Source organism: Triticum dicoccoides, chromosome 5B (assembly GCF_002162155.2).
Source record: "Triticum dicoccoides isolate Atlit2015 ecotype Zavitan chromosome 5B, WEW_v2.0, whole genome shotgun sequence".
In the NCBI taxonomy this organism is placed as follows: domain Eukaryota; kingdom Viridiplantae; phylum Streptophyta; class Magnoliopsida; order Poales; family Poaceae; genus Triticum; species Triticum dicoccoides.
In genome coordinates, this window is record NC_041389.1 from 670436670 (window position 1) to 670455853 (window position 19184).

Consider the following 19184-nt stretch of genomic DNA (forward strand, 5'->3'; position numbering starts at 1 on the left):
TTTATTTTTGGTTTTCCTTTCCGTTTTCTTTTTTACTTTATTTTTCCATTCTACTTCAAATTCGCAAACTTTTTTCAAAATCATGGACTTTCTTAAATTTGAGAACATTTCAATTGTGTACACAGTTGCTAAACTTTGAACTTTTTTCAAATACATCATCATGTTTTTCAAATTTTTGTACATTTCCAAAACCGTGATTTAAAAAAAACATGATCTTTCTTCAAATCCCATGAAATCCGTGAACTTTTTAAATTAGCAAACGCTTTTCAAATCCAAGAATTGGAACATTTTTTCTAAATTTATGAACATTGTACAAATGTATGAACTTTTCCCAAGTCCGTGAACTTTTTCAAATCTAGGGATTTTTTCAATTCTGTGAAACTTTTTTGAAAAAAAACTTCTGAATTTTCTCCAGGTTAGAGTTTTTATTGAAATTTCTTGATTTTTTCAAATTTTGCAAATTTTCAAATTCGTGAACTTCTTTAAAATATATGAACTTTTCCCAAGTTTGTGAACCTTTTTCAAATTTTAAAACTGTTTCAAATCCATGAACTTTTTCATGTTTTGTGAACGTTTTACAAATTCAAGATTTAAAAAAAATTATGAACTTGTTTCGAACTTGCAAACATTTTTCAGATTCACTGTTGTTTTTCAAATTCATGAAAACAATTCAGACATGTGTTTTTTTAGCGTCAAACTCAAGGTTCGATAATCAACAATCTGCCCCCCTAATCTTTTCTCATATGGCTTTTCTTTCCTTTCTCTCCCAAGGCTACTTGGGAAATCCTTCCTCCCCTCGATCTCCGTCTGCGAGCCCGTGGACTCGCCTTCCCTCCGCCTGCCCTCCGGCGCCCGGAGGCGGTTCGGAGAATCCTGGTGTCTTGGCTCCCACTAGTAGATAGGTAGAGTTTTATTCCTCAAAAGGGCAACGTTTGGACGGATGATGGCGCTCCTTCTTCGAGCCAGTCTTCCGGGTTTCGATCCTCCTCAAGTTCGTCAATTGGGACGGATTAGACGCAGCTCCGGCATAGATTCCTGCCAGCTCATTGGGGCGGCGAGGTTACGGTTTCTCGTCGTGCATACACAATGGCTATATTTGGTGTGAGGTTCTTCAAATCGATTATTCAACGACGACGAGTGCGGATCTGGGTGATGGTCCTTAGTGGCACGTGTGTAAGGGCATATTTATCCCCAAGATGTTTTGGTGATTGATGACAATGCTTTTGCGGACTAATCGTGTGTGTTAAGTTCTTTCAGAGATTCATCCATTGGCACGAGACGATTTCCTCCCCTCGGTGTGTCTTTCAAGACGGCGTAGCTCCTTCGTCTCTCTGTTGGTGGACTAGTTTCGTAGGAGTCACCGTACTATCAAGAGGGGATCCGCTTTGGTAAGGCTAGGGTGGAATCAACACGTACACATCCGTTTCACACCCAATGTCTTCCTTCCCGCTTCGATGGAGCAGCTCTTCCCTCTTTGTTCCTGCCCTGACCTACCCCAGCGGTAGTACCGCGGTCCTCAGCGGTAGTACTGCCGAAGCACTCTAGCGGTAGTACCGCTCCTGGAGCGGTAGTACCGCTCCCCAGCGGTAGTGCCGCTCCCCCAAGCGATAGTACCGCTTGAGGTCTTCGGCCGTAGTACTGCAGCAGTTCCGCGCTAGTATTGCTTCGATTCTCGACCGATGTTTTTCGTCTCGGGTTTTACGGTACTAGGTGCAGTAGTAGGGGCGGTAGTACCGCTCCAAGCGGTAGTACCGCGCCTACTCCCACGGTAGTACCGCTCTGGGGCTGGGTCTCTGATCTCCTCGCCAGAGCGGCAGTACCGCTGGGTGAGAGCGGTAGTACCGCCCTCAGCGGTAGTACCGCCCTGCCCAAGCGGTAGTACAGCTCTGTGCGTGGCTGCTCAGTGGGGTAACGGTTGGATGTGTTCCCCCACTATATAAATGTGTCTTCTTCCTCCAAGTTGATCTACCTTTTTTCCCCCAAAGCTCCATTGTTGCTCCAAACTCCATTTTCGCCCGATCTCTCTCCCTAGCCAATCAAACTTGTTGATTTGTTCGTGATTGGTTGAGAAGGCCCAGATCTACACTTCCACTAAGAGAAATTTGATTCCCCCCACTTATCCCTAGCGGATCTTGTTACTCTTGGGTGTTGAGCATCCTAGACGGTTGATGTCACCTCGAAGCCATACTCCATTGTGGCGAAGCTTCGTGGTGTTGTTGGGAGCCTCCAAGTGTTGTGGAGATAGCCCCAATCTTGTTTGTAAAGGTTCAGTCGCCGCCTTCAAGGGCACCAATAGTGGAATCACGGCATCTCGCATTGTGTGAGGGCGTGAGGAGATTACGGTGGCCCTAGTGGCTTCTTGGGGAGGATTGTGCCTCCACACCGCTCTAACGGAGACGTACTTCCCCTTAAAAGGAATGAACTCCGGTAACACATCCTCGTCTCCACCGTCTCCACTCTTGGTTATTTCGTGCCTTTACTTTTGCAAGCTTACTTGTGTTGCATCTATTGCTTGCTTGTGTGCTAGGTGTCTTTGCATCATATAGGTTGTTCACGTAGTTGCACATCTAGACAACCTATTTCGTTGCAAGTTTTAAATTGTTAAAGAAAAGCTTAAAAAATTGTTAGTTGCCTATTCACCCCCCCTCTAGTCAACCATATCGATCCTTTCAATTGGTATCAGAGCCTCGTCTCTTTATTAAGGACTTTGCCGTCCGAAGAGTATGGTTGAAACCAACGACGGTGCGGAGGAACACTCCGGTGTGAATCCCATCTCGTCCTCGGCCGAAGGGGGAACCTCGGTCTCACGTGAGGAATTCAATGTGGCTTTAGACACATTGAAAACCTCCATGACGTCCGAGGTTAAAAGCATGTTTACTGAATTTCTAGAAGGACTTAAACTATCTACCTCGCCGATGAAAGTGGGTGATCCCACTAACAAGGTGACGGATGCTATCTCCGACAAGGGGGAAGCTAACAATGAAAAGAGTCCTTCTACTAGTGGTAGAAATGGCACCGACATCTTTGCCCATGTGGAACCTCCTATTTATAGAGGATCGATCCCCTCCACTCATTTGAATCATGCCGGTCCTCCTCCTAAATATGAGAAGCATGAAGATTTTGACTCTTGGGTTTATCGCTTCAAGCGTCATTTAGAACATGTGAACACTAACCTTTGGAGAATCATTGAAGAAGGTTATAATCCTCATGACCCAAGCAACTTCACCCCTCGAGAAGACGTGGACAATCAATTCAATGAGAGTGCTCTCTTCATCATCCAAGATGCTATCCTTCCCGAAGATCTCCCTCATCTTTAACCTCATGTCATGGCTAAAGAAGCATGGATATGTGTCGAGGGTCTCTATCGTGGAAGTGCTAGTATTCAACGCTCCAACTATGAAGTGGTGCAAGATGAAGCCGATGAGGTTGCAATGAAAGAAGATGAAGAACCTCGTGAGCTCTTTCGAAGAGTGACCAAACTCGCGGTCGCACTCCGAGATCATGTAAGCAAGGATACGGATGACAATTGGATCAAGCGCAAGTTCCTCAAGGCCATGATACCCTACAACAAGTCCATGTCCTCCGTCATTCGTCAAAGACCGGACTTCCACTCCATGACCTCAAGTGAAGTGTTGGATGAGTTCATTGCAATGAGCATCTTGGACAAGACCGCCGACAATGCGGTGCTCCGTTCTCAAAGGGCAAAGAAGCCCAACCTTGCTTTGAAGGCCAAGGTTATTATGGAAGAAGAGGAAGAAGTGGAAGACGAGGAGAGCAACCCCGAAGACACCAAATTTGATTACCATGAGCACATGGCCCTTGCTTCAAGACAATTTTGGAGCAAGAAGAATTCAAGACCCAACTTCAACAAGAACAACTCAAGTGGCGTCAAGGGAAAGCAACGAGTTAGAACTTGCTTCAACTGTGGCAATGTGAGCCATTTCGTTGCGGATTATCCTTACGAGAAGCGGGAAGACAATGGTGGCAAGTTCATCCGAAAAGACAAAGCCAAGTCCTTTCCCAACAAGAACAACTTCGCCAAGAAGACTCCCACTCGTGGGTTGGTGGTTCAAGAAGAATACCAAGAGGATGACGATGATGATGAAAACGAAGAAGCAATGGCAATGGCATTCGTTGCCATTGCTACTACTCCCGGGGTGTCTCTCTTTGATTCACCCAACGAGAACATCACCGCCAAATGCCTCATGGCTAAAACTTCAAACAAGGTAACCACCATCATTACTAATTCCTCCGTGGAGGATTGCATTGATGAACATGAGGAGTCTAATGAAGAAGTGAATGAGTTTGAGTCTTTTATGAGTAAGCTCAAGGGCAAGTCCAAGAAGCATTTTGTTTCTCTCTTGGAACAACTTGGTGAGGCCAATGACATGATCGAGGCTCACGAAGAAACCATCTATAAGATGGAAGGTCATAGTCGTGACTATGCCGATGAGATATCGGATCTCTCTAATGCTCTTGAGGAAGAGCATGTGCATCGTTTGACTTTTGAGGAGTCACACAACGATGACCATGCTAAATTAAAGAAAGATCTTGATCATGCTCTTGTCGTGTCTCGTGTGCTAACTTCCGAGAAGGCTAAACTTGGGGTTGATCATGCTAGACTCAAAGAGGAGTTTGAGATACTTGACAAGGCCCACAAGGTCTTGAAGGGTACTCATGCTAACCTCAAGGAGTCTCATGCTCAACTCCAAGTTAAGCGAACCAAGGAAAAGGCCACCTTTCCTAATATGGTATTAATTGATAATGCATGTGCTACTAACCCGTGTTGTGAGCATGTGCATCTTGTGGAGGAGAATGCCAAGTTGAAGGATCAACTTGAGAAAGGCCTTGTTTCATGCATTCAAGGTGAGAAGAACCTCAACAACCTCTTGAGCAATCAAAAGGAAGTTGTGGCCAAGGAAGGAATTGGATTTGCACCCAAGTCCAAGAGCAAGAAGAAGAAGAATGACAAGACCAAACGTCCTCCTCCTCTCAAGCAAACTTTTGTAAAAGAGGGAGAGGGTGCTCCTAAGGAGAAGAAGGAAAAAGTGAAGGGGGTTGACGCTCAAAAGGGCAAAAGCATTTCCCCCAACAAAGCCGGCGACTTTAACCCGTCATATGTGTTGTGTCGTGCTAGTGATGGACATGTTTATGCTAAATTTGTTGGTTCTCCTTATGAGTACATTGAATGTTCTATTTGGGTTCCCAAGACCCATGTTACTAACATCAAAGGACCCATTACTAAATGGGTACCTAAAACCAAGCATTGATCTCTTGTAGGTGTTTGCTTCCGGTGGGGGATCATGGTTGCTCGATAGTGGAGCAACAAATCATATGACCGGGAGCAAGGACATGGTGGTGGACGTGCAAAAGATTCCATCTATGCCTACCAATGTCGAGTGGGGTGATGCATCACATTCTAAGGTATTGGGTCTCGGCAAGGTTGTCATTTCTCATGATCTAACGATCGAGAAAGTCATGCTTGTTGAGTCCCTTGCATACAATTTGCTTTCCGTTCGTCAACTTGCAATCATGGGCTTTGCTACTTTCTTTGACATTGATATCGTGGCCCTCTTGTGGAGCAAGACTCTTAAAGTAGCCTTTGTTGGGCATGTCGAGAACGGTCTCTATGTGATTAACTTTTCGGAGCGACCCACTAAGACCGCGACATGCCTAATGGCTAAAGTTGACATGGGATGGCTTTGGCATCGCCGTTTAGCCCACGTCAATATGAGATCTTTGCAAAGTCTTCTCAAGGGGGACCATGTTCGTGGACTAACAAATGTTAGTTTTGCCAAAGATCGTGCTTGCAGTGCCTGTATTGAAGGAAAGCTACATGAGAAGGCTCACCCTCCCTCAACCATCATCTACTCGTAGAGACCCTTGGAGCTCCTTCACATGGATCTTTTTGGGCCTCCATCTTTTGATAGTCTTGGAGGAAGAAAGTATTGCTTGGTGATTGTGGATGATTATTCAAGATACACTTGGGTATACTTCTTCAAGAGGAAGAGTGAGACTCAACAAACCGTCATCAACTTTGCAAATGAAGCTCAACGTCAACATAATGCAAAGATCTTGACAATCAGAAGTGACAACGGCACCGAGTTCAAGAACTACACCTTGGATGAGTTTCTTAGTGATGAGGGGATCAAGCACCAATATGTTGCTCCATATACCCCTCAACAAAATGGTGTGGCAGAGAGGAAGAACCGAACGTTGATGGATGTGGCTAGGACCATGATGGCAGAGTTCAAGTCTCCATACAACTTTTGGGCCGAAGCCATCAACATCGCATGTCATGCATCCAATCGGCTCTATCTCCGCAAAGGCTTGAACAAGACTCCTTATGAGATACTCACTGGCAACAAGCCCAACCTCAAGTACTTCCGGGTGTTCGGTTGTAAGTGTTTCATTCTCAAGAAAGGTGTTCGTTTGTCTAAATTTGAGGCTAGAGCTCATGAGGGCATGTTTGTTGGTTATGCTACAAACTCTCATGCTTACCGTGTTCTCAACAAGTCCACCGGACTCATTGAGGAGACGTGTAACATGGAGTTTGACGAAAATAACGGCTCCCAAGTGGAGCAGAGTGGTACTTGTGATGTAGGTGATGAAATTCCTCCCCAAGCCATAAGAAGAATGGGTATTGGTCATATTCTACCCATTGAGGAACCCCTTGTGGCCGAAGGAGAAGGACAATGCTCCACTCAAGTGGAGCCATCACCTCCCCAAGACCCACACGCTTCCGAAGAACAAAGTGAAGGCCCTCAACCTCGTGAACAAGACCAAGGGCAAGATCAACCTCAAGATGGTGGTGAACCTCTAAATGATGCCCAAGGTCAAGTTCTCCCCCTCGAGCAAGTTCAAGATCATGAGCAAGCTCAATATCAAGAACAAGCTCAAGACGACGCTCAAGAGAATCAAGTTAACCCTCCTTCCACTTCCGAGGAGGAATTAGAGCGTCGTGCCGCGAAGATTGCTTCCAAGATCACCACCCAAGGCCATCTCATGGAAAATGTGGTTGGAAGCCTAAGAAAGGGGGTAAGCACTCGTAGACAATTAGCAAACTATTGTGAACATCACGTGTTTGTCTCTTGTGTGAACCCCAGAAGGTCTATGAGGTGCTCGAAGACTCGGATTGGCTCAATGCCATGCATGAAGAACTCAACAACTTCGAGCACAACAAGGTGTGGAGATTGGTGCCAAGGCCATCGGGGAACCACAACGTCGTCGGAACCAAGTGGATCTTCAAGAACAAGCAAGATGCTCATGGGAACATTGTTCGCAACAAGGCAAGATTGGTAGCACAAGGCTACTCCCAAGTCGAGGGTATCGACTACGGTGAAACCTTTGCTCCCGTTGCTCGTCTTGAATCCATACATTTGTTGATTGCTTATGCTTCCCATCACAACTTTAAGTTGCAACAAATGGATGTGAAAAAGTGCTTTCCTTAATGGTCCTATTAACGAGTTGGTCTATGTCAAGCAACCCCCCGGGTTCCAGGATCCCTACTTCCCGGATCATGTGTATCAACTCGATAAGGCACTCTATGGCCTTAAACAAGCCCCACGTGCGTGGTATGACCACCTTACCGAGTTGTTACAAGATCGTGGATTTGAAGTGGGGCTAATCGATCCCACTCTTTTTACTAAGAAGGTCAAAGGGGAGTTGTTTGTATGCCAACTATATGTTGATGACATTATATTTGGTTCCCCTAACAAAGCTTTCAATGAGGAATTTGCCGCTCTCATGACCTCCAAGTTCCAGATGTCTTCAATGGGAGAGTTGAAGTTCTTCCTTGGTTTTGACATTAAACAAAGAAGATAAGGAACCTTCATCAACCAAGCCAAATACACTCAAGACATGCTAAAAAGATTCAAGCTAAGTGATGTCAAGCCGGCTACTACTCCAATGCCCACCAAGTGCCAACTTGACATTGATTCCAATGGTAAAGCGGTGGATCAAAAGGTATATCGCTCCAGGATTGGCTCCTTGCTTTACCTTTGTGCATCTAGACCGGATATCATATTGAGTGTGGGGATGTGTGCACGGTTTCAAGCCGCACCGAAGGAAAGTCACTTTGTGGCGGTCAAGCGAATCTTTCGATATTTGGCTCATACCCCAAACTTTGGCTTATGGTACCCAAGAGGGGCAGACTTCAAGCTTGAAGGATTTACGGATTCCGATTGGGCGGGAGACAAAGTGGATATGAAGTCCACTTCCGGAGGGTGCCAATTTCTTGGGTGCTCTTTGGTGAGTTGGTCTTCCAAAAAGCAAAGTTGTGTATCTCTCTCGTCCACAGAAGCGGAATATGTGGCGGCCGGTAGTTGTTGTGCACAACTTTTATGGATGAGGCAAACTTTAAAGGAATATGGTGTCATTTGTGACAAAGTGCCTCTTTGGTGTGACAACGAAAGTGCCATCAAGGTTTCTCTCAACCCGGTGCAACACTTCAAGACGAAGCATATTGAGATTCGGTATCATTTCATCCAGGATCACATTAGGCGAGGGGAGATCGAGCTCAAATATGTCAACACTCATGATAACCTTGCAGATATTTTCACGAAGCCCTTGGATGAAGAAAGATTTCGCGAGTTAAGGCATGAGCTAAATATCATTGATTCGAGCAATGTGACTTGAACCCTTGCACACCCCACCTCACTCAACTTGTTGTCTAGCTTAGATGTAGGCATGGACATAGGGGGAGTGTTGTTCCCTCAATGAACTCTCCCTCCCCCATTATGCATAAATCGATCAACTCTTTCACATTAGCCATTTTTTATGGTACTTGTGCTTCAAAGACGAGTTTTGGTCATGGGTCCAAGGATAATTCTTCGCGGTGCCATACCAATTGACTCAAACATAGGTGGCTCCGGCCACCGCCCTCTCTTGAGAGAGGACAGAGCTCGCTCTGTTTCGTGTGGTTATTTTTGTTTGAGTGGTTTCTGGTCCGTTGCTTGTGTGTGTGTTGCCTTGTTGGTCTTCTCTTTCTCTTGGGTTTCCTTTCCGTCTTCTTGGAGCTTTAGTCGTTGGTCTAGAAGCTGTGCGGTTGCTGAGCGGTACTACCGCTGGTGGCGAGCGGTACTACCGCTCCTAGCGGTACTACCGCCCTCCAGCGCGGTACTACCGCTGTGAGGTGCGGGCAGGGGTTATATCGGGGGCAGGGGGAGTTTCTTCTCCCCCATACCCATTCGCTCGCCCCCTCGCTCTGTTCCTCTCTCTCTTCAGCAACCGGCGCCGCGGGAGGGCTCCGACGGATCTCCCTCTCCGGGGCGCTCCTCTCCATTTCCTTCGGTGGAGTCGATCCCCACCTTGTCCTCTTGCCATGGATGCCGGTATTGCCCCCGTTCCCTGTTTCTTTTTGTCTAGATTTCCAATCTAGCGTCTTAGGGGCAATAGCAGTTGCATCTCTAGATTTTTGGCCAGATCTAGGCTTGAGTAGGATGGAGAATGCTTCTAGACAGTGTGGATTAGTGTTTGGTTGGTGTATTTTTGAATTTGGTAGGACGATAGTACCGTATCGGACCACGGCAGTTGGAACCGGCTGTTTCCCCGTCTCGAGCGGTACTACCGCTCTCTCCAGAGCGGTACTACCGCTTGGAGCGGTACTACCGCTCGCTCCAGAGCGGTACTACTGCTTGGAGCGGTACTACCGCTCACGGGTCGCGGTACTACCGCCCTCTACCAGTTTCCACCATATTCCTACCTCTCAGTGATCCTTTTTGCTCGTATTTTGTGTCTTATGCTCGTTCTTTCTAGTTGTTTGCGTGTTCTTGTGTGTGGTTCCAGGTGATGAGGTCCCTGAGCATCCGGCTCGTCGTGTCAACCCCGGTCGTGCCACGTCCAAGCGCTACCGCACCATCGAGCCTGCCGGAGGTTATTCAAGTGCTCCACCTCCACCTCAACTCCAAAAGAAGCCTGGGGTCAAGCCAAAGCCAGGAAAAACCATGCCAGAAATGCCGCCCAAGGAGTTCTGGGCAAGGCGCCGCCGCAACCCATATGAGGCAGACCAAGATCCCACTTTGGTCAACCGTCCGTTCTGGAACAGGTTCCAGTTTGCCATCTTCTTTGATGTTCTCAAAGCCAAGAAGAATCTCTATGTCAACGTACACTCCATCGACACTGACCATATGGAGAATGATCCTGAATACTTTGGTGAAGCTCTTCAGATGTGCACTCAACTGAACATTCTTGGGATCATGCAATTCAACAAGGACTATGATGCTGATATAGTGGTCCAATTCTATGCCACGGTTCACCTTGGGACTGATGAGGACAGGATACTGACTTGGATGACCAATGGCAAGTTGCTTTCAGTCAAGTGGAAAGCTTTCATGGAGTTGATTGGGGTGCAAGATCTAGGTCTTGAGTCTTCTGTCGGCTTTCGCCCCCACAGCCGCCCCAATGCCACTCACAAGCAAGCTCTATGGCCCTACTGCACTTTGAGGATCAACCATGAGATGAAGAAGGAAACCTATGAGCTACCTGCCTATCTGGATATCCTTCACCGTATCTTCAGAGAGACTCTTTTCCCTCGTATCGGGAATCTGGACCAGGTTCACTCCTATCTCGTGGACATGCTTCTCTTCTGTCAGCGTGAGAAGGGACAGAACACCAGAGAGTCCTTGGATATCTCTCATGTTATGTGGTCTGAGTTGCTATCTGCTATCTCCGAGCGCAAGTGCCCGATTTATGGTCCGTTCATCATGCTGCTCATTGAGAAGGCCTAGGATCGTGTCTATCCCCAGGTGTTACTGGAGACTGGAGAGTTGGTTTCTCACGATGTCAAGCGTCTCAGGAAGAAGGATAACTGGGGCACTCAGGCCCCTAGGACTGGAGTTCCTTCATCTGCTACTGCCATGGAGACCGAGGAGGAGACTGGGGCTTAGGATGATGATGATGACTACGTGCCTTCTGAGGCAGAGCCCTCTTGGGCAAATAAGCTCAAGCTCAAGATGAAGAAGTTGTTCTGCATGGAGTCTCACGGTCAGTACATGACTCATGTGGCTGAGAAGAAGGCCCGAGGTCGCCACAAGGAGCTCATGCGTCAGTTGGGTGCTACACTTATCAGTGGGTCTGAGGACCAGCTTACCGAGGAGGAGGAGTGGATTCAGCAGCCCTGCCTGTGGACCGATTCTAATACCGAGCACTTCCAGACTGATGACGGTGGCGCCGATGATCCCGCTGAGCTCTGATGTGTGTGTCCCTCATTTGCTCTCACCTAGAGCCGTAGCAACACTCCCTCTCCTTTTTGTTGTCTCGATGCCAAAGGGGGAGAGAGTTTAGGGATTTGTGCTTTGTGTCTTCCGTCTCTTGTGTTCGTGTTTTCCTCACTTTTGCTTTGTTTGGTTTGTCAGTGAGACCTAAGTTCGAGTCATATGGTGTGAGACATATGCTACCTTATCTTTCCAGTATCTTTATCTATGTCACTATCTAGCTTATGAGTTGCTTGCTTATCCTATTAAGTCATCTATGCTGCTCTTATATACCTTGCTTAGATTGTTGGTCTCTAAAATGTAGGGGGAGCGTTGATCCTAGCATGTGTGTCGTGCAGTCCAAAGCACTTATCTAGATAGCACACATCTAGGGGGAGCCCATCTACATTTTAGGACGGTGGGGTTTGTGCGCTTACTCTATATCATGTTTGTGCAAATCCCGTATTGTCATCAATCCACCAAAATGGGGGAGATTGTAAGGGCATATTTATCCCCAAGATGTTTTGGTGATTGATGACAATGCTTTTGCGGACTAATCGTGTGTGTTAAGTTCTTTCAGAGATTCATCCATTGGCACGAGATGATTTCCTCCCCTTGGTGTATCTTTCAAGACGGTGTAGCTCCTTCGTCTCTCTATTGGTGGACTAGTTTCGTAGGAGTCACCGTACTATCAAGAGGGGATCCGCTTTGGTAAGGCTAGGGTGGAATCAACACGTACACATCCGTTTCACACCCAATGTCTTCCTTCCCGCTTCGATGGAGCAGCTCTTCCCTCCGTGTTCCTGCCCTGACCTACCCCAGCGGTAGTACCGCGGTCCTCAGCGGTAGTACCGCCGAAGCACTCTAGCGGTAGTACCGCTTGAGGTCTTCGGCCGTAGTACCGCAGCAGTTCCGCGCTAGTACCGCTTCGATTCTCGACCGATGTTTTTCGTGTTGGGTTTTACGGTACTAGGTGCGGTAGTAGGGGCGGTAGTACCGCTCCAAGCGGTAGTACCGCGCCTACTCCCGCGGTAGTACCGCTCTGGGGCTGGGTCTTTGATCTCCTCGCTAGAGCGGCAGTACCGCTGGGTGAGAGCGGTAGTACCGCCCTCAGCGGTAGTACCGCCCTGCCCAAGCGGTAGTACCGCTATGTGCGTGGCTGCTTAGTGGGGTAACGGTTGGATGTGTTCCCCCACTATATAAAGGTGTCTTCTTCCTCCAAGTTGATCTACCTCTTTTCCCCCAAAGCTTCATTGTTGCTCCAAACTCCATTTTCGCCCGATCTCTCTCCCTAGCCAATCAAACTTGTTGATTTGCTCGGGATTGGTTGAGAAGGCCCAGATCTACACTTCCACCAAGAGAAATTTGATTCCCCCCACTTATCCCTAGCGGATCTTGTTACTCTTGGGTGTTGAGCACCCTAGACGGTTGAGGTCACCTCGAAGCCATACTCCATTGTGGTGAAGCTTCGTGGTGTTGATGGGAGCCTCCAAGTGTTGTGGAGATAGCCCCAATCTTGTTTGTAAAGGTTCGGTCGCAGCCTTCAAGGGCACCAATAGTGGAATCACGTCATCTCGCATTGTGTGACACCGTGAGGAGATTACGGTGGCTCTAGTGGCTTCTTGGGGAGCATTGTGCCTCCACACCGCTCTAACAGAGACGTACTTCCCCTTAAAAGGAAGGAACTCCGGTAACACATCCTCGTCTCCACCGGCTCCACTCTTGGTTATTTCATGCCTTTACTTTTGCAAGCTTACTTGTGTTGCATCTATTGCTTGCTTGTGTGCTAGGTGTCTTTGCATCATATAGGTTGTTCACGTAGTTGCACATCTAGACAACCTATTTCGTTGCAAGTTTTAAATTGTTAAAGAAAAGCTTAAAAAATTGTTAGTTGCCTATTCACCCCCCCCCCCTCTAGTCAACCATATCGATCCTTTCAATACATACAAAGACTTCTCGGCTATCATCGACAAGGCCAGGTCGGCTTTGATATGGGAGCGGCTACAGCGGCGCGTTGGCGGCTCGTTCTGGCGGCGGCAATGGTCGCTTGGTAGTCCATGGACTTGATGTAATTTCTATTATGATGAAAATGTTTTGTAATTGCGATGAATCTTTATAATAGATCTGGTCCTTTTCGAAAAAAAAGTTTCAACAATTAGGGGTCAACTAGTTAGCGGTCGCGAACCATGTGGTTGGATGGTTAGAAGGATAGTGATATCCCTAGCCCATCATCGTTCAAGTCCTGGTGCTCGCATTATTTTTAGGTTTATTTTAGAATTTTCGGCAATGCGCTTTCAGTGGGAGGAGACGTTCCCGTCGACGATGAGGCGCCTACGGTAACTTTGTAAATCTTAAGATGATATGCCGGTTTAGTCTCTCGAAGATGATCATAGGGATAGAATGTGCATATGTGAGTTCATAAGACGAATGTATGCGCGTACGTATGAGCGCTTGCGTCTGAACTGTGTTAAAAAAATTTGTTAGCGGTCAAGGTTCGATTGGTCAGCTGGTTAGCGAACGAAGAAAGTCGACCTACCGAGCGCTGCCTTTTTTTTTGAGCTTAAGGCGCTGATTAGTCTCGAAATATGCCAATAGGCCCGCCCATGCGGACCGGGCAGGCCCATGAGATTGCCCTGTGTTTTTCAGATGTTTGGGGTTCTTCTGGTTTACCGGCTGATTTTTCCCTGTTTTATTCATTTTGTCGTTGGTTAATACACATCTTTTTTTCCTTATTTTATATTATTTTAGTTTTCCTGTTTTTTATTTTTTTCAACCATGAATATTCTGTAAAATATCTGAACATTTTTAAAGTTCAACTTTTTTTGAATTCTAGACTTTCAAAAATTTGACAAACAAAATAAAATTTGTGAACTTTTTGAACATTTCTTAAAATTATATTTTTATTAAAAAGTCTTTTTTAAATCCTGAAGATTTTTGAATTTCATCAAAAATAAATAAATTCATTAATTGTTTTCAAATTTATGAACATTTTTAAATGCATGACTTTTGTACCTATAAAAAATGGGAAATTGTGTTTTTCTAAACCAATAGCTTCTAGTTTTTTAGCAGGCGAGGTCGGCCAGTCCAGCGAGCCAGATGATTGAGCGAGGTCAGCGAGGCGAGGCGACCGAAGGAACATGTGCACGAGATCTATAGGCACCTATCGGCGTCTAAAGAGCCAGATAGGACTTTCGTGCCACTTACACATGATGTCTTGAAAATGATTTTCTTTGGGTGCGCCCAATACCGGATCCACTAACCTGAAAATCCCATTCCCCGCCTATAGCGTGAAATGTTTGAGAGGAAAAGTATAGTTTTTCATTCTTCCACTTTTCTCTTTTTTTCTTTCGTATCTTTTTTCCCGGGTTTATAAGGGTTTTCTCGTCAAGATTTTCTTTGTACATAATCACGCTAACATGGTCACGGAGTAACCTACTACGATATTTATCCTCCGTTTCAACCCACGGCCAATTATCTAGTATAATAAAAATCTTCATTTCACAGAGTTTTGGCATATTCCCAATCTGTGGCCATGTTCGCGTTCGCAGTCTATCCTGGCTTTATTTCCTCAAACATTGAAGAAGTCAAACCACCCTAAATAACCAGGTTAAATTTGGGATGGTAGTTATTATTTGGAGGTTCTTACAAAATCTAAGACAAATCATGGGCCAGAGCATGTTCCATATTTGCGACTAATCACAATAGTTCAGGGTCCAAGCATATTTTCTCATTTTTTTGTGACAAAGCATAGGTCTAAAATTAACATTATGAACCAGAGCATGTTCCATATTAAATTAACCTGAATTTGTTATGCGAATTCTTGGGAGTTTTAGGCTGCTGGTTACCTATGCTCTATAGTATGCACAATTCCAAAGGACGCTGCTAGCAAGCTATGCAAACGCAATTGTTTTTACCTTTTATGGTTCAGTAGCTTATTTCTACTTGTGATGCTGGATCACCAGATCACTAGACTGGAACATGCCGACACACACTCACTATACATTACCACTCACTAAACCGAACCACATTATATGTCACGTCCAATATGCAACCCTATTTTAAAGGAACTCGAAGGTCCCACCAAAGATAGAAACGCATATTGGAGACACTTTTGTAAGGTGGATATCATTACATCGTACCATTACATAATAGTTGGGGATACATACAAGAGGCATACAATGTCACACGAATACAACATCATCATACATAAGAGCAACATCTGACTACGGATGAAACACAAACAGAAACTCAAACGATATCCATCCTGCTAGCCCAGGCTGCCAACCTAGAACCTATCCCCTGATCGAAGAAGAAGCGGAAGAAGAACTCCAAAACAAGCAAACATCGCTCTTGCATCATGATCACCACATTACCTATACCTGCAACTGTTGTTGTAGTAATCTGTGAGCCACGAGGACTTAGCAATCCCATTATCATGGGTATCAAGACTAGCAAAGTTTAATGGGTAAGGAATGGATAGTGGTGAGGTTGCAGCAGCGACTAAGCATGATATGGTGGCTAACTTGCGAATACAAGAATAAGATGAGAAGCTACACAAACGGTCGCAAACTAGTAATGATCAAGAAGTGATCCTGAAACTACTTACGTCCAAACATAACCCTAGTCGTGTTCACTTCTCGGACTCCACCGAAAAGAGACCATCACGGCTACACATGCGGTTGATGCATTTTAGTTAAGTCAAGTGTCAAGTTTTCTACAACCGGATATTAACAAATTCCCATCTGATACATACCCGCGGGCACGACTCTCGAAAGTTTATGCCCTACAGGGGTGTCCCAACTTAGCCCATCACAAGCTCTCACGATCAACGAAGGATATTCCTTCTCCCGGAAAGACCCGATCAGACTCGGAATCCCGGTTACAATACATTTCAACAATGGTAAAACAAGACCAGCAAGACCGTCCGGATGTGCCGACAAATCCCGATAGGAGCTACACATATCTCGTTCTCAGGGCACACCGAATGAACACTACGTACAACAACCGAAGACCCCGGGTGAAGGGGTGGCACCGCAAGTGGCTCTAGGTTGGACCAACACTCAAAGGAGCACTAGCCCAGGGGGTTAAAATAAAGAAGACCCTCGGTCTCGCGAAAACCCAAGGGAAGGTTATAGGTTGTTAGGAAAATGTAAAACCAAGGTTGGGCCTTGCTGGAGGAGTTTTATTTAAAGCAAAATATCAAGGGGTTCCCATAAACCCGACCACTTAAGGAACGCAAAATCAAGGAACATAACACCGGTAAGACGGAAACTAAGGCGACAAGAGTGGAACAAAACACTAGGCATAAGGCTGAGCCTTCCACCCTTTACCAAGTATATAGATGCATTAATTAAAATAAGAGATATTATGATACCCTAACATAATCTTGTTCAAACATGGAGCAATCTTCAACTTCACCTGCAACTAACAACGCTATAAGAGGGGCTGAGCAAAATCGGTAACTTAGCCAAACAACGGTTTGCTAGGAAGGGTGAAAAGGTTAGAGGCTGACATGGCAATTTGGAAGGCTTGATAAACAAGTGGTAGGAAGCGTGACATAGCGATAGCATCGAAACAAGTAGCTTAGCAATGATAGTAGTGAGATCCAGGGTAACAATCATCTTTCCTGAAATCTCGCTAGGAATAAGAACGAGTCCATGAAGAAGACGAAAGGACGAAGATGAACCAAGCATAGACGAACGAATCTTCACGATCGCAACGAAACAGGAACTATCAAGAAGAAGCACAACCGGAAAGAAGCAAACAACACGGTAAACACCCAACATATAGACATGACATGATGCTCAACCAAGTATGATGCATGACAAGGCTATATGATGCTACTCATGGCAAGAGATGATGCATACAAGAACAACACATCAAAGCAAGTTTAAATGAGGCCGGAACAACATATAGCAAATCCGGTAAATCCTCATATGCAAATTTCAAAATTGGTCCAGATCAGAATAAACCTTATGTTCAAGTAGTTAAACAGAAATTCAAGATGCATCATGATGATCTACACGAAATTCTAGTCAAGTTATATATAAAGTTCATTTAATTCAGAGCTACGGCCTAGAAGATATGAGCAAAACAAGTTAAACATGTCATTGATGCAAAATGCATTCAAACATCAAGAAAACATTCTCAAAACATGGATGCAACATGATAAGATGAAAATACATGCAAAATCAAGCAAGTTTCATATAGAGCATGCTCAAAACGGATCAACGGTGCAACACATACACTCCAAACAAGATATAACAACAATCTGCCCAAAACAGCAATTAGGCACTTTGCAATCATCAAAAACAACATGCTACAGGAATCATAAGAGCACAAACTTGACATGCACTTCATGTATAGATAACAAACTTCAAATATCATTAAGGTTTAGGTTCAAAGGCATCAAGATTAAACCAATATGATCAATGCAAAATGCAAGTTTATAACACATGAGCATATGCATGAGCAGAGTTAATATGATGGCAACTTGATAGCAAGAAAGAGACAATTTACAGCAAGTAAACATAGCAACCAAGGGCATGGAATCAAAATAAACATAACAAAGAGGAAATAACATCAGGGAATCATATACATATGACTCATGGATTAGTGGGAACCAACATGACAAGTTTGAAAGTTGAAACAGTTTCAGCAAATGTAAAACAACAACATTCCGATAGCATGTTTGCAAGCATGGAACAGAGGCATATGAAGTCCAAAATTAAACACCATGGCATGTGAACAGATTACTCATATCATGCTTCAAACCATGTAATCGGAGCATTTCCATAATAGGTATGTATCAACTAATATTAAGCTCACAACATGGCATCATGAAGTTAACAGAAATCTGGAACATTATATAAGGATGTTCATGGTAATGAAAACATACGCTACACGACATATATAGGGCATCAAAAGGCATGGCATGATAGATAATAACATGGAAAACAAAACATGTCAATTAAGAATCTCCAGAATATGCATGGATTAATTGGTAGTATCAAACAAACATGGCATCATGATATAATAGAAACAGACTTGACAGAAAGTTAACAACAAGTAGCTCATTTCACAAGCTTTATGCACTCACTACAGGGTATATCAAAATACAAGGATTCCAGCACAGAAAATATGTCATAATTATGCTTCTAAAACATGTAGACATGATGCTCAAAAGAAAATCACACCAAAAGATATAAAAATAACAAATAGGAAAGTTATAACAGTTTCCAGCAGTTAATAGCAACATGCACTTTTGCAACAGAGATGAAGATATCAAGATTCACCCTAACAGGAATGTAAAGCACACCAGCATGTAGAGCATGAACAGTGGAACATGTGCATATCGAGATCATCATCATAGGATCAATAGAGACATAGTTACACCACTAATAAGATGCATACATGATGTTAACAATCAGCAGATTCCAGCAGTTTATATCACATATCAGTTTTGCAACAAAGATTAAGACATCAATATGAACAGAAACATGAATGCAAATGCAACTATCATGTAGAGCATCAAGAGATGAACATTTTGACATATCATGCACGCAAAATGAAGCTATATGCACGAAGTTATGACAGTTCAAACAAGTGCACATGATGTTGGAAAACTTGAGGACTTGAGAGGGAAAATGGACCTCGAGGGAAAAAGTCAACGCGGGCTGACGAGGTCCGGCGAGGTCGAGCTGGCAGAGGCGACGTCTGGCGCACTCAGGCGATGGCACGGAGGCCGATGCGGCATCGGGGACGAGCGGATCCGGGTGCTCCTGCCCGGATCTGGCCAGAGCACGACCGGAGACGGCGGGAACGACGAGCACGGGATGGCCGGCGGCGTGGCTCATGGCGGCGGCGCTGAGGCAGGCGGCGGCGCGGAGATCCGGCGAGGTTCGGCGGTGGTGCGGCGAGGGACGGCGGGGCGGCGCAGTCCGGCGGGCGGCGTGGTCGGCGGCGGTGGTCCGGCGGGGATGCGGGCGGCGG